At 42.0% G+C, this 13,702-nt stretch overlaps 1 protein-coding gene across 1 annotated transcript in view; it reads right to left on the bottom strand.

Annotated features, from left to right (window-relative positions):
* LOC123399742 overlaps positions 1–13,702 on the bottom strand; it is a 36,893-nt gene that overhangs the window by 13,521 nt on the left and 9,670 nt on the right. The gene's annotated exons all lie outside the window — the stretch shown is intronic.

Below are 13,702 nucleotides of genomic sequence, written 5' to 3'. Positions count from 1 at the left end.
GCAGAGGAGGCCACGATGGCTGGCCGCCCTGCCTACCCTGTAGGATTCCAGTCAACGCCAACATTCATGGCGTCTTGATTTCCATGTAAGTAGCTTCTCCCTAATCCATGCTGGTAAAGTCCTAGAGAACTGATTATTGTTTAAGTCGTGTACATTTCTGCAGCAGCAAAGGAAATGCACCCGAGAGGTTGTTGTTTCTTAAGCTTAGATTAGTGATACTAAGACCTGCCATGCTTGTGCTGGACTCGTTGACTAGGCAATCAGTAATTGACCCATTAAGTTTAGAAGTGTTTAAATCTTGGTGCTCCAAAGCCTAATGGTAGTTGGCCAACTAAATTGTTCTGACTGAGATCCAGGCCGGTTAAATTGAGCCTTATATTGATGGGAAGCTTAGGTATTGGACCACCAAGCTGCTCAGAACTGAAATCCATTTCTGTTCCCCTCATAAATTTCCCCTAGAAGCATAGATTTTCATCTTCTAACGACAACTGTAAGAAACACAAGCATAAATACTATCTATATGCGTCCATGCAATTACACGTGTATTCGTTTGAACTGATTCACATAACAAACACAAAATTCATTGTAAAACTTTTTAAAGTTCAATCCCAACATAAAAAATACGAGCATAAAGTTTAAACAAATATTAATCCTAATTTTATTGTAGAAAAACTAGCAAATTCTAACAACTTTCAACTCTCTTCATCCTTCATTAATGACTTTGACTATCTTCTACTCCTCGCCGTTTCGCCGTCCTTTTGAGTTGAATGTAGACTCCACTAGGAGGGCGCTGAGTTGTTTCCTGAACCTGGGGATGTCATCCTGCATAATAGGTTGAGTTAGTTTGACAGCTGTAAAATTGCGAATGATATGGTTAAAATAAGTGTGGACATCGTACTGCTGTGTAGGCTCCATCTAGATCATTGCGTGTAAACTTTTCCATGTTCTTTATCGAAAAAAGCCCGCATGACATGCTACAATCATATGGATTGTTATAACTATTTTTTAGTACCAAAACTAAATGTGTGGTTTTAAATGTTGTGTACAGTACCTGTCTTGCTGTTGTGGTATATTTTTGATAACTTTAACTGTCCAAGTGTTGATGTCAAAATCCTTCCAAGTATCAAGTTTTCCCAACCATTCCGAAATGCCGCTTCCATATGGAGTTGCATGCCTTTGAGTTACATTAAGTTAAGAAATATAAGACATAATATGGAAATTATCTCTTGGTATGTATGTAAGCATTGAGAAAATGTACCATGTTTTCTAGTTTCGGGTGGGCTTTCTTAAACTGATTTGTTCTTGATAGCTTTGAATCCAGAATTTGCACTGTCCTTCTTTTGGCATTGACAACCGACACGTACCAATGTGTATCCTTAACATTCACAGGAAGAGCAACCTGCAATTTACACATAATTAGTTTTGTACCATTTAGAAAATGACTTAGGGTAGTGCGACGTACCATATCATGGGAAATGTACATTTTGCCAAGATTGCTAGCACATGTTTTGTTCTCTAGATCACGGGCATAACTTGCAACGCTTCCGTCTCTGACTAGCACACCGCTAACTGATGCCCTCTCTAGGTAGATCTTTCCGTCGGTCCGAATATCTGGTTTGGGGCGCATGTGACGTACCCATGTTATGGCTGCATCCAAAATCTGAATCACAAAGTAGTAAGGATTTGAAAAATAAAAGAACAATTTGTTTATTATTTAAGAAGTTACCACATACCTTGCATTTTAGCCATCCATCTGTAAAACTTTTAAAGCATGGAGCTGTCAAGCATCTAAGATCAGCTCGATAGAGATGAATTTCGTCAATTTGTACCAACACTTTCGAAGACGGGGATGCATTGACATAGTCAATGACCTCTTCAATTATCTTCTCATCCGGAGCCTCATCCGTTCCCATTCTGGGAGCACTCACATCTTTAGGATTTATCTTACATCTTTTAGTTCTCTTGGGTTCAACAGAATAAACAAAATCCTTGTTATTTGCATAAGTGGATTTCCTTTGTCTCTTCTTTTGTCCCGTAGAACGTCCTGTTGCCTGCGTGTTAGAGGGAGGAGTTCGTTAAAAATAGCTAGTCACGTAATTAATGTACATACATACGTCTGATTTTAGGACATAGTCTTTGTCAAACTCTTTGTGCTCACTAGTGGTGTCATCCTGACCACCCTGCAAGTCTCTTTCAAACTCCTTGTGCTTCATAGTGGTGTCATCCTGAGCACCCTGCAAGTCACAGGAAGGAGCTTGTAAAATGTGAAAATTAACTAACATAATTAACATAGTTAGTAAATTACATCAAAGTCTGAAGCCAAGTCACGCCACGAAGGGGCGAGGGAACAGATTTGTCGTCGGCCTTGTAATCATATTCTGGTCGGCCCCAATAGTCCTGCATAGGGGTCTGCTTGTCATTATTTTATACATAAGAATAAAAGAATGATTAAATGTGTGTTTCAGTGGTAGGGTACTTACATTAGCGTTCAGGTTCGTGTATAGCAAGTTCCTCATATCCGAATTCTCCTTCTCTAGTTGTCTGAATTTGCGCAACATTTGTACACGTGTCTGAAGGTGTTGTTCCATCAAGTCTTTTCTCATTCTTAAAACGGCGTCATGAAGCGCCAGCACCAGTTGTAGACCAAAAATAAAGAAAATTAGGAACTCATTGGGTCACAAAGAAGTACTCCCTCCGTCCCAAAATAAGTGTCGCACATTTAACACTAAGTTAGTACAAATTTTGTACTAGAACAACGACATTTATTTTGGGACGGAGGGAGTACATAACTTAAGAATAAAAAAATTACCTTCGAATTTTTTGGTGGCAATTCATCAAACATCTCAGCTGTCGGTGACCTTGGTACGTCTCAAGGCTCCTTCAGGTCATGTACGGTCCGAAATAAATTGATACAGTTGGTTATAATTTTAATAATAAAAATATGGAAGAATAAATACAAATGTTGAACGTTACGTAATTTATGTACCTCTCCGGCCTCAAGGCCGTGCTTATCAAAAATAGCACAGACTTTGCGCGCTTTCGGCTCATCCCAGTATTGGACGAGTGGTGTATCTCGTTTGCTGTAATCAATTGTTCTGTCTAATCTATCTAGACGACGCTTCTCCCAGAACCAAAACTGCAAAATTTTGATGTTAGTCACTGTATCATATTGTGATACAATCGTACATCTACATGATTACTATGAGGGTTAACCTGGAGCAACGGAAGGTTCCCCTCAAGGTTAACTGTACCCTGGAGTGCTGTTCTTTCTGGATCTTTTCGCGCTGCATTATACTTCATAATGCACTTCATTAGATGATCACGCGAGAGCTTTGCAAAGTCTGTGGTCTTAATACTTTCCATTGTCGCCACTTTCGGTAGATAAGTTGAGCTAACGTATCTTTGAGTTGTTGGACACAGTAGGACCCCAATTGAATAGAAAATGAAGGGTCAGAGAAAATATATCCCATGTTCGTTTGTCTTTATATGTGTTTTTAAGGTTTTCTGCAGCTGTGCAAAAGTTATCCTGTGCTCTCCGTGTGCTTCTAACTCTCTGTATATCCGGCTGACATCTTTTCCTCCAGGTTCAAGCCATATGAATCCCCGTGCAGGAATACCCAATATTTGCTCCACGTCCCGAGTGGTCATGGTTAGTGGTTCCCCATCAATGATGAAGGCGTCACAAGTGGGGTCGTATAGCTCTGCTATAGATCTGCACATGTTCCTTCGAATTGTGACAGGTAGGATCCTCAGTAAGCCATTTAGCTCCACATCTGCTATGATTTTTCTTTGGTCATCGGTGAATTCTTTAATTACTCTGTGATATGCTATAAGGGAACATGCTTGTGTTTCCTAATCATTGGATCAAAAAGATATCAATTAGCATTATATACATAATAAAGATGATAGCAGTAAACCATATGTCTTTGTTGTAGAGTTCCTTCAACCAAATTTCGATTGCACATGTGACAACTATGAAATAAGGACTAAATAGTCAGGAGTGGCGTTTTGGATTTGGGGTGTATATGCTCCCTATATCCCGGCGGTCCAGCTGCCAGAGGGTATATGCATTATAGTGTACTGCTGGGTGGCTGGTTGATGGATGCAACCAGACGTCAAGTCGAGCGTTGGGTTAGTTGTGGTGGGGCTAATTTTCTGCTTTTCTGGTAACATATCTGAATTTTTGTGGTGGGGCTAATTTTGATGAACTCTTTTAGCAGTGACACTGAAGCAGGCCGACAATGAAAATAATAATGCTCCAATATGCATCTAGCGTATGAAAATACATAGATCTAATATACAAATCTAATAAAAAAATACTCTGATGTACTATGCATATCTATGGAACAAAATAGTCTGTTGTACTATTAACCAGGTACTGAATTTCCTTACTTTGTTTCTTTTTGCCTGAGATTTCGCTTGCAGAGTGTCTGGTGGCGAGTTCTCTGGCAGTGGCGGATTGAGCGACGGATTGGCTGCTGGTGTGTTCTCTGGAAGCGACGGATTGGTTGCTGGCGGGTTGAGCGACGGACTGCATGGCGACGGATTCCCTGGTGGCGGCGGATTCCCTGGTGGCGACTGATTCCCTGGTGGCGACGGATTCCCTGGTGGCGGCGGATTGCCTGATGGCGTTTTCCTTGGTGGCGGATGATAACAACGATGCTCCATGGCTGTTTCTGGAGGACAACGTGAAAATGGTGGCGGCGGCAATTGGAGGCAGATTAGATTGATGGACGTCCCTAATTAATAGTAGGGTGGGTTAGATAAGGACGTCAGCGTGGTTTCTGTTATTATTTTATCCTGAGAATAATGACAGCTATACCTAACTTTTTTTTCCACAGAGTTGTATGTAACTCCCGTGTAGCACAATCAGTTCCATACATAGTATCAGGTTTTTTCTTAAAACTGTACGTGACTCTCTTTTTTCATGAGAGTTCTATTTTAGGGTTTTTCCCCATCAAAAATGCATAGAAAATATATATAATGCCATACAACAATGAAATTTGGCATCCATTTTTTTCATTATGATATGATGTACTTTAAATTTTTTGGGACCAATAGAAGAAAGAGAAAAGAAACATACTAGGAGACTGCCACTTGGCTTGTACCCGAATGACCTACTATGAATACGGTCTAATTTTGGGGATGAATAAAACCACATAAAATTTGGCCAATAAATGTGCATGCCCATGCTGGTCGTATATGCAAAATTTAAACGAATTTCGACACCGTATGCACACGTTGCGTCACGTTCGGCTTGTATTTTAGTGTTTTTACTTCAAAAATACATACAATGCCATAAAACAATGAAATTTGGCATCCATTCTTTCCACTATGATACAATGTATTATATTTGTTTTTGGACCAATTGAAGAAAGTGAAAAGAAACGTGCTAGGAGAGTCACCCTTTCGGCTTGTACCCGAACCCCTACCATGAACATGGTTAATTTTTGACCATGCATGAAATCACACAAAATTTGGCCAATAAATGTGCATGCCCATGCTGGTCGTATATGCAAAATTTAAAAGAATTTCGACACCGTATGCACGTTGCGTCACGTTCGGCTTGTATTTTAGTGTTTTTACTCCCAAAATACATAAAAAATACATACAATGCCATAAAACAATGAAATTTGGCATCCATTCTTTCCACTATGATACAATGTATTACATTTGTTTTTGGACCAATTGAAGAAAGTGAAAAGAAACGTGCTAGGAGAGTCACCCTTTCGGCTTGTACCCGAACCCCTACCATGAACATGGTCAAATTTTGACCATGCATGAAATCACACAAAATTTGGCCAATGCGATCTTGCTACTCCCATTCGTCAAACGGACCTAATTTTTTTTCATGCTTCCTAATGAACTTCACAATAAGGCACGTCAAATTTTTCTATTTTCTGACGATCCGTGTTTTTTCTGTGAATTTGTATGTAAAAACAGCCAAGAACAGATGCCGGACGTGACGCAACGTGCGTTTGTTCTTCGATTTCGTTGAAATTTTGCGTGACACAATTGGATGTGCATTCTCAAGTGCCGGCAAAAGTTGGGTACATTTCATGCATGCATGCATGTACATCATGTGTAACCCATCGGTGTCGGTATGGACGGAAGGGGTGTTACAATGCGATCTTGCTACTCCCAATTGTCAAACGGACCTAAAAATTTGTCACGCTTCCTAATGAACTTCACAATAAGGCACGTCAAAATTTTCTATTATCTGACGATCCGTGTTTTTTCTGTGAATTTGTATGCAAAAACAGTCAAAAACAGATGCCGGACGTGACGCAACGTGCGTGCATGCCCATGCTAGTCGTCTATGCACGTTGCGTCACGTTCGACTTGTATTTTAGTGTTTTTACTTCAAAAATACATAAAAAATATATAGAATGCCATAAATCAATGAAATTTGGCGTTCATTCTTTCCAGTATGATACAATGTATTAGAATTATTTTTGGAGCAATTGAAGAAAGTGAAAACAAAAATGTGGTAAGAGACTGAACCTTTCGGCTTGTACCCGAATTGCCTATTATGAACTTGGTCTATTTTTGTCCATGCATAAAATCACACAAATTTGGGCCAATACATGTGCTTGCCCATGCTAGTCGTCTTTGCAAAATTTGAACAAATTTCAACACCGTATGTACGTTGCGTCACGTTCGGCTTGTATTTTAGTAGTTTGTCATAAAAAAAGTGTAAAATACATAAAATTTCATAAAACAATGAAATTCACCGTAGGTTTCGTCTGCATATGCTCTAAATGTTTATGACTCGACTTATCTATACAAAAGAATTATTTTTTGTGACCCTAGTTAATAAATTTTAGTAATTTTTTATTACAAGCTCCCTGAAGTGAAGTAAATAATTATATAGCTAAAAATTCACATCACAAGTATATGTTCAGCTGGTTTGGTTGGTGCAGTAATATGCTCAAGATCATAGGTTCGAGTCCTCGAATGGTTTTTTTTTTATGTATCAGGCCCTTCAGTTGGGCATATTTGAGTGCATTTGCTGACCATTTCCTGTCTGCCAAAACACCCAAAAGAAATAAAAAAGAAATATATGGGTAAATGCTCCTTGATATGAAAACAAAAGGAGATGAGATGTTTCATCAAGTATGTAATAATGCATATTAATTCTTAACTATGCATGATTATCACATTGTCAGTATGATGAAGTATTAGATTGTTTCCAAACTTATAACTAGCAAAAGTAGAATGTCTAGTGACATCTGCACCGAGTGTAGCAATTATCACAATGGATCAAATCAACATAGATAGCAATACTGCCAATACAAGCAAGTGCCGAGAGGCTCAAGTAAAGTAACACAAGGAAGAAAGATACTATTATTGCCATTCATACTATTCCCTCCGTTCCTAAATATAAGTCATTCTAGAGGTTTCCCTATAAACTGCATACAGATGCATACAACAGTTCATGGCAAACAAAAGTGTGACAACATAGGAAAATCTTAATATCAAAGGATTTATAACTACATCCTTCAGAATAACTCGTCTAGTTGATTCTACCAGACATCAAAATCAGTAGTGCATGCATTTACGACCTTGCTTACGAAACTCGTTTCAACTCTTCAGAAAATTGAACATCTGGGCAGCAGTGCAACAGCAACAGAAGGTCCTTTGGAATAGTTCAGAGCTTGCTTTCCTCTGTTCGACGATTGTCTTCAAGAATACTCTCGTGAAACAGCTGCATCGCACCCTCTGCACTTCCTCTGGCGTACACGCATAGTCAACCTGCAATACATGATAATATCAGAAAAAAAAATATCTAGTACAGTGAAATCTTATTCTGCGAGTTAACGTTTTAGCTGACAAACGGCTGTTTACATCTATATATGACTAACCTCTGTTATAACTATAAGACATTATGAAGGTACAAGAGAAACCTCACTAACGTAAGTGCGGTATATCCAGCCCTATGGGAAGTACATAATGTTGGGCAACTTTACTTGCATTTAGAGTTACATGTAATCCTCGAAAACCATTAGAAACACCTTTATGCTAATGCAGAAGTGGACATCACGTTTAGAAAAAGATGAAAAATAGACAATGGAGAGAGAGAACAGGAGTACTGAAAAGTCATACCTGTTAAGCACACTAAATGTTCTGTCACACAATGCAACTAAAAAAAAGTTCCAGGAGATGCATCGCTTGTGCTAAACATTTTTTTCTTTCCAAATCTCGTTAAAGGGCTTCCACCTCTTGTTGGATGTCTTGGATGGAGCTCCTTTTGATTTAATTTTTTTTGGATTCCGGACATTTCCTGGACATGCTTGGTTTGACCCTGAAAAATATGCTGGAAGAGGGCCCAGTGATGCCGCCTCATTTTTCCCACTGTCTTCCTCGCCTTCAGTTATAATACCCTTGAGAAAAGCCACCACCTTCTGTGACATCTCCAGGCTATTTGAAGCTTTGAATAAATACATACTACAAATGTTGCGGAGTTCATGGTATCGATCCATCCGCTCAGACCAATCGTGCACATTACCATTCCTCTCTGAGTCAAATGCGGACTTGCCGACCATCGTCCATCTTGTCGAGACACAACACCTAGGAATGTTGACTAAGCCAAGGTATTTTAGAACAGAAAAAGTGTGTGCACACGGGATCTCCTCCGAGTACATCTTCAGACAACGGCAATTCACACTCTGAAGCAACGGGCCTGCCATGTCAAACCTCACATCATACGTCACATGCCTGCTCTCTTTGCGAGCGACTGTATACAGAACAACATCGTCATTCTTAGTCACTTCTGCTACTTCCCATTTTGACAACTGCTCGATTTGCTGTTTTACCTTCTTGAACATCACTGGAGTATAAATGAGAGCAGCACTTTTCTCAAGCGGTTCAGCTGCTAATTCAGTAAATGGTACTGTGTCCGAAGCTGTAGCATCCAACTCAGCCTCATTCTTGCGGATACGCGATAAACAGTGATCCGAGTGCTCTAGCAAATCAACAAGTGACATTCTCCTATTCAGATTCTTATGAAGCCTAGAGTTTAGGCTTTCGCTACGCTGATTGCTCTGCATGCCAAGGAAATATCTACCTTTCGTATAGGCCCTAGACCACTTCTTCCTCAGCTCGTACATCCTCATAATCCAAGCATTTTTTTCAGAGATATCATAATCCACCATAAACTCAACCAACGTTTCTCAAACCCATCGACATCCCATATGTGATAAACAAATTTCCTAAAGTCCTTGAGCTTTTTCTTCCGTAGGTTTCGTATCATGTTTTGCTCGATGTGCCAACTGCACAACCAATGATCTGTGTTTGGCAAAACCGCCTCTATTGCCTTCGCCATCGCATGGTCACCATCGGTGATTACTAATCTAGGATGTTTCTGCTTCGTTGACTCCAAAAATGCTTCAAGCAACCACACAAAAGATGCCTCGGTCTCATCCGAGACAATACCGAAGCCAAACACGGTTGTGCTGCGATGGTGATTCACTCCTATGAAGGGGACAAATGGCAGGTTGTATTTGTTCACACGGTAAGTGCTATCAAAGATCACGACGCCACCAAAGGCATCATAGTCAATCCGAGACTGTGCGTCTGCCCAAAAGATGTTCAGCAGATGCCCTTCACTATGAGTGGTGTACTTGGAAAAAAATTCGCCATCTGTGTCTTTTCGGGCTGCCATATAACGGAGTACAAATTCGGCATCACGGCCTTCTATCCTTTCCTTCTTGTACTTGGCAACAAAACTATACAGGTCCCGAGAAATAAAGCCTACCTTGCTGTAACCACCACTATCCTTCTCCATTACTTCCATTATTTGATGTGTCCGAAGGCCACCAATTCCATACTCAATGACATCAGCCTTTTGCACATCACTCAGTCCGCGATGTGATCTTATGAAAGATGTTTGGTCAGGCTTAGCGAGTGGATGGTTATGTTCGTCCACAAAATCTTTTACAAACCATTCACCATTATCCATACGAAGCTCGATCTCCATCCGAGCGCCACATCCACAACGTGACAGCGGCCTAGGAGTTCGCACTCGTTCAGTTTTTTCGAAGTGCTTCCTCGCCCGATATCATTCTTTACAACAGACATAGAGGCGACGAAATGCTATGTTCGTGTCCACCTTCCTGGTCAGTTCTTCCTTCCTAACACCAAAACCCTTTGACCGAGCATATGCATTATAGTAATTGTAACCTTCTTCTTCGCTGCCAAAAATTTGACTGATCACCATGCCATATTCTGCAATGTTCTCGAGGGTGGCACTCCCATATTCCATGTCAATCCCTGCAATTAAAAAAGAACCAAACCTGAGTTATTTGAATTCCACTCGTGAAACATAAACACGTATCAGTAACAGTGCTTGTGTACATAATCAAACTGAAACATTACATATACTCCAGTAAGCACTTCCTGGTTTGCACCAACAGAAGCAGCACCATAGAAGAGTGATTTAAGCAGAAACAATTTACTACTATCCGCAGATTTGTCCAAAGGTCAAACTAGTAGGAATATGCATAAAAGAAAAGATCGCCAACTACACGCCTCACTATTGAATGGAGCATCCATGGCGCTGTATAATGGTTCCCCGAATAGTTCAGGTTTTGCAACATTTGTACAGGTAAAGATAGTTTCATACTCGCTCCGGTCGAAAATAGATGACATGGTTTGAGTTCAAAGTTCAAATTTGAACTAAAACCATGTCACCTATTTCTGAACAGAGGGAGTAGCAGATAATTCTCTTAAGTAAAAGAGTGTCAAAAAGAAATATGTGTATTTTATTATCCCAGTTATTTTCTATTGTACTGGCCATATTGATCTGCACTATTTCTGCTTGCAGGATGCTAAGGTGAAAATGCTTGGAGTGGTACCCAGCATTGTTCGCACATGGAAAAGTACAGATTGTACTGCAGGATTTGATTGGTCAACCATCAGGTAATTTCTGGATCAATCAACGCTCTATGCCTTTTTTTCTGATCATAATCCCTCCATAGACAAGCGTCAGGAGGATGTAATTCAGCATGGACTGCGACGTCGGCGCATTGACGCCTGAAAAGCAGACAACGATCATAACACTGCAAGCCTCAGCTCGTAGTTACTTTTAACCATCTTCCATTTCTGCTCGGAAGGAGCCAGGATAGAACAAAACCAATACTATTATTTTTTTTCCTTTTGTTCAGACTTTCTTTCAGAGCAGTAGTAGTAGAATTCAGTAGGTGTTGTCACGAAATTATGAATGGTAACGGAAGCAATTCCCTGTCAAACTACTCCAGGTCCTAATAAACTTCAAATACCAAGAAAATTCATACACTGGACCAGGCAAAAATAGCATTGCGGAGGAGGGACAGGGGAGTAGACGGCGGCGCCCGTCGTACGCACCTCGGCGGGCGCTTGTCTATGGAGGGCTAGAGAGTGGGAGAGCGGCCGCCACAAGAGAAGTCCTTACCAGGTTGAGATATCGGACTCGCCACGGAGGTCCACGAGGTCGGGGCCAGCTACGTCGAGTGGTGGCGGCAGCGGCGGCGGGGGCGGCGGCGGCGACAGGGAGAACGATGCGACTACTGCGGGAGAGCGGCGGCGGCGGCAGGGAGAAGGAGCAGCGGCCGCAGAGGTCCATGAGGGCAGGGCTTGAGGGTGGGAGAGCGGCGGCGGCGATGGCGACGGGCGGCGAGGGCGGAGAAGGAGCAGGGAGCGGCGACAGGGAGAAATCAATCTAGTCAAGGAGCAGCGGCCGCAGAGGTCCACGTGGGCAGGGCTTGAGGGTGGGAGAGCGGCGGCGGCGATGGCGACGAGAGGCGAGGGCGGAGAAGGAGCAAGAGCCGCGGCACGGAGAAATCAATCTAGTCTAACACTAGTGGAAAACGGGCCTTTGGCCTGGACCCTTTAGTCCCGGCCTGCCTTTGGGCCGGGACTAAAGGCCCGGCCACGTCGTCCCAATTCCCAATGCCTCCCTCGAGGCTTTAGTCCCGGCCCGTAAGGAACCTTTAGTCCCGGTTCGTGTCCCAAACCGGGACTAAAGGGCTAAGCGGTTGGCAGCCCGCATGTGCGCCACATTTAGTCCCGGTTTGCGCATGTGCGTCACCTTTAGTCCCGGTTTCTGTCTCAAACCGGGAGTAAAGTCCTCTGCCTATATATAGCACAACCCCCCTCTCCCCTCTTCCTTGCATTTTTCTTGGATGGAGGATTGTGGCTGGGTGCTTGCTCTCCACTTTTTTTTATGCACTAGAGGTGTTTGTTGAAATGTGTGTTAGAGCGATGCCGCTTCAGTTCACCGAACACAACTACGATATGAGATGCCTGAGCCACGCTTAAACCTCTTCCTCTTTATTTCTACTTATTCTAAAAGGTTAGCAACTATATTTCCTCGTTTAGACTGTGCGGTACTAATTTTTAGGATCGTGATTGTATTTGATATACTGTCGTATAACACAGATGAGCCATCCATGGATGTACGGTGATCGACGCACAGCCGCTTACAGAGAAGGCGTGCATTCTTTTCGAGATGCAGCCGATGCGAACAAGCATGGTGGTGGCTATATGTTTTGTCCATGTGTTGAATGTCGGAATGAGAAGGATTACACTTTCTCAAGAGTCATTCAGAGCCACCTGCTTCGGTCCGGTTTTATGTCGGGCTATAATGTTTGGACCAAGCACGGAGAAAGAGGGGTTATGATGGAAGACGATGATGAAGAAGAAGAGAACGATGATGACAACTACTGATCTATGTTCCCTGAGTATGCTGATACCGCAATGGAAGACAATGAAGAAGAAGATCAGGATGAAGAACGGGAACCAGACGAGCCCGCTGATGATCTTGGCCGGGTCATTTCTGATGCACGGCGAGGTTGCGACACAGAAAAGGAGAGGTTGCAGTTCGAGCAGATGTTACAGGACCACAACAAATTGTTGTACCCAACTTGTAAAGATGGCCAGAAGAAGCTGGGTAGCACACTGGAATTGCTGAAGTGGAAGGCAGAGACCGGTGTGACTGACTCGTCATTTGAAAAGTTGCTGGTACTGATGAAGAAGATGCTTCCAAGAAAGAACGAATTGCCCGCGAGCACGTACGAAGCAAAGAAGCTTGTCTGCCCTCTAGGATTAGACGTGTAGAAGATACATGCATGCCCTAATGTCTGCATCCTCTACCGCGGTGAGAAGTACGAGAATATGGATAAATGCCCGGTATGCACTGCATTGCGGTATAAGATCAGAAAAGATGACCCTGGTGATATTGAGAGCGAGCCACCCAGGAAGAGGGTTCCTACCAAGGTGATGTGGTATGCTCCTATAATACCACGGTTGAAACGTCTGTTCAGAAATAAAGATCATGCGAAGTTGTTGCGATGGCACATGGAAGATCGTATGAAAGACGATAAGTTGAGGCACACCGCTGATGGTCGGGAGTGGAGAAAAATCGAGAGAGAGTTCCCAAGATTTGCACGAAGTGCATCCAGTTTTTGTCGTAGCCCTCTCAACTTTTTAACACATGCTATGTGGGTGAAATGATGATAGCATGCCAACTTTCAACATTTTCAGAGTTCATTTGTAGTGCTTTTCGATTTCAGGGTCAACTAGCTCAAAAAAAATAAGTAAATCCACGAAATATACCAAATGAAGTCAGAAATTGTTGAAATTTTGTGATGTGCCTTTGAATGGTGCATTTTGAACACACAAAAAGTATGGAGTTCAAATAAGTTCACAAAAATGAAATCCCTTT

Source organism: Hordeum vulgare, chromosome 5H (assembly GCF_904849725.1).
Source record: "Hordeum vulgare subsp. vulgare chromosome 5H, MorexV3_pseudomolecules_assembly, whole genome shotgun sequence".
NCBI classification, from domain to species: Eukaryota; Viridiplantae; Streptophyta; class Magnoliopsida; order Poales; family Poaceae; genus Hordeum; species Hordeum vulgare.
Note: the sequence above shows the minus strand (reverse complement) of the source record. Positions and strands in the feature narration are given on the sequence as shown.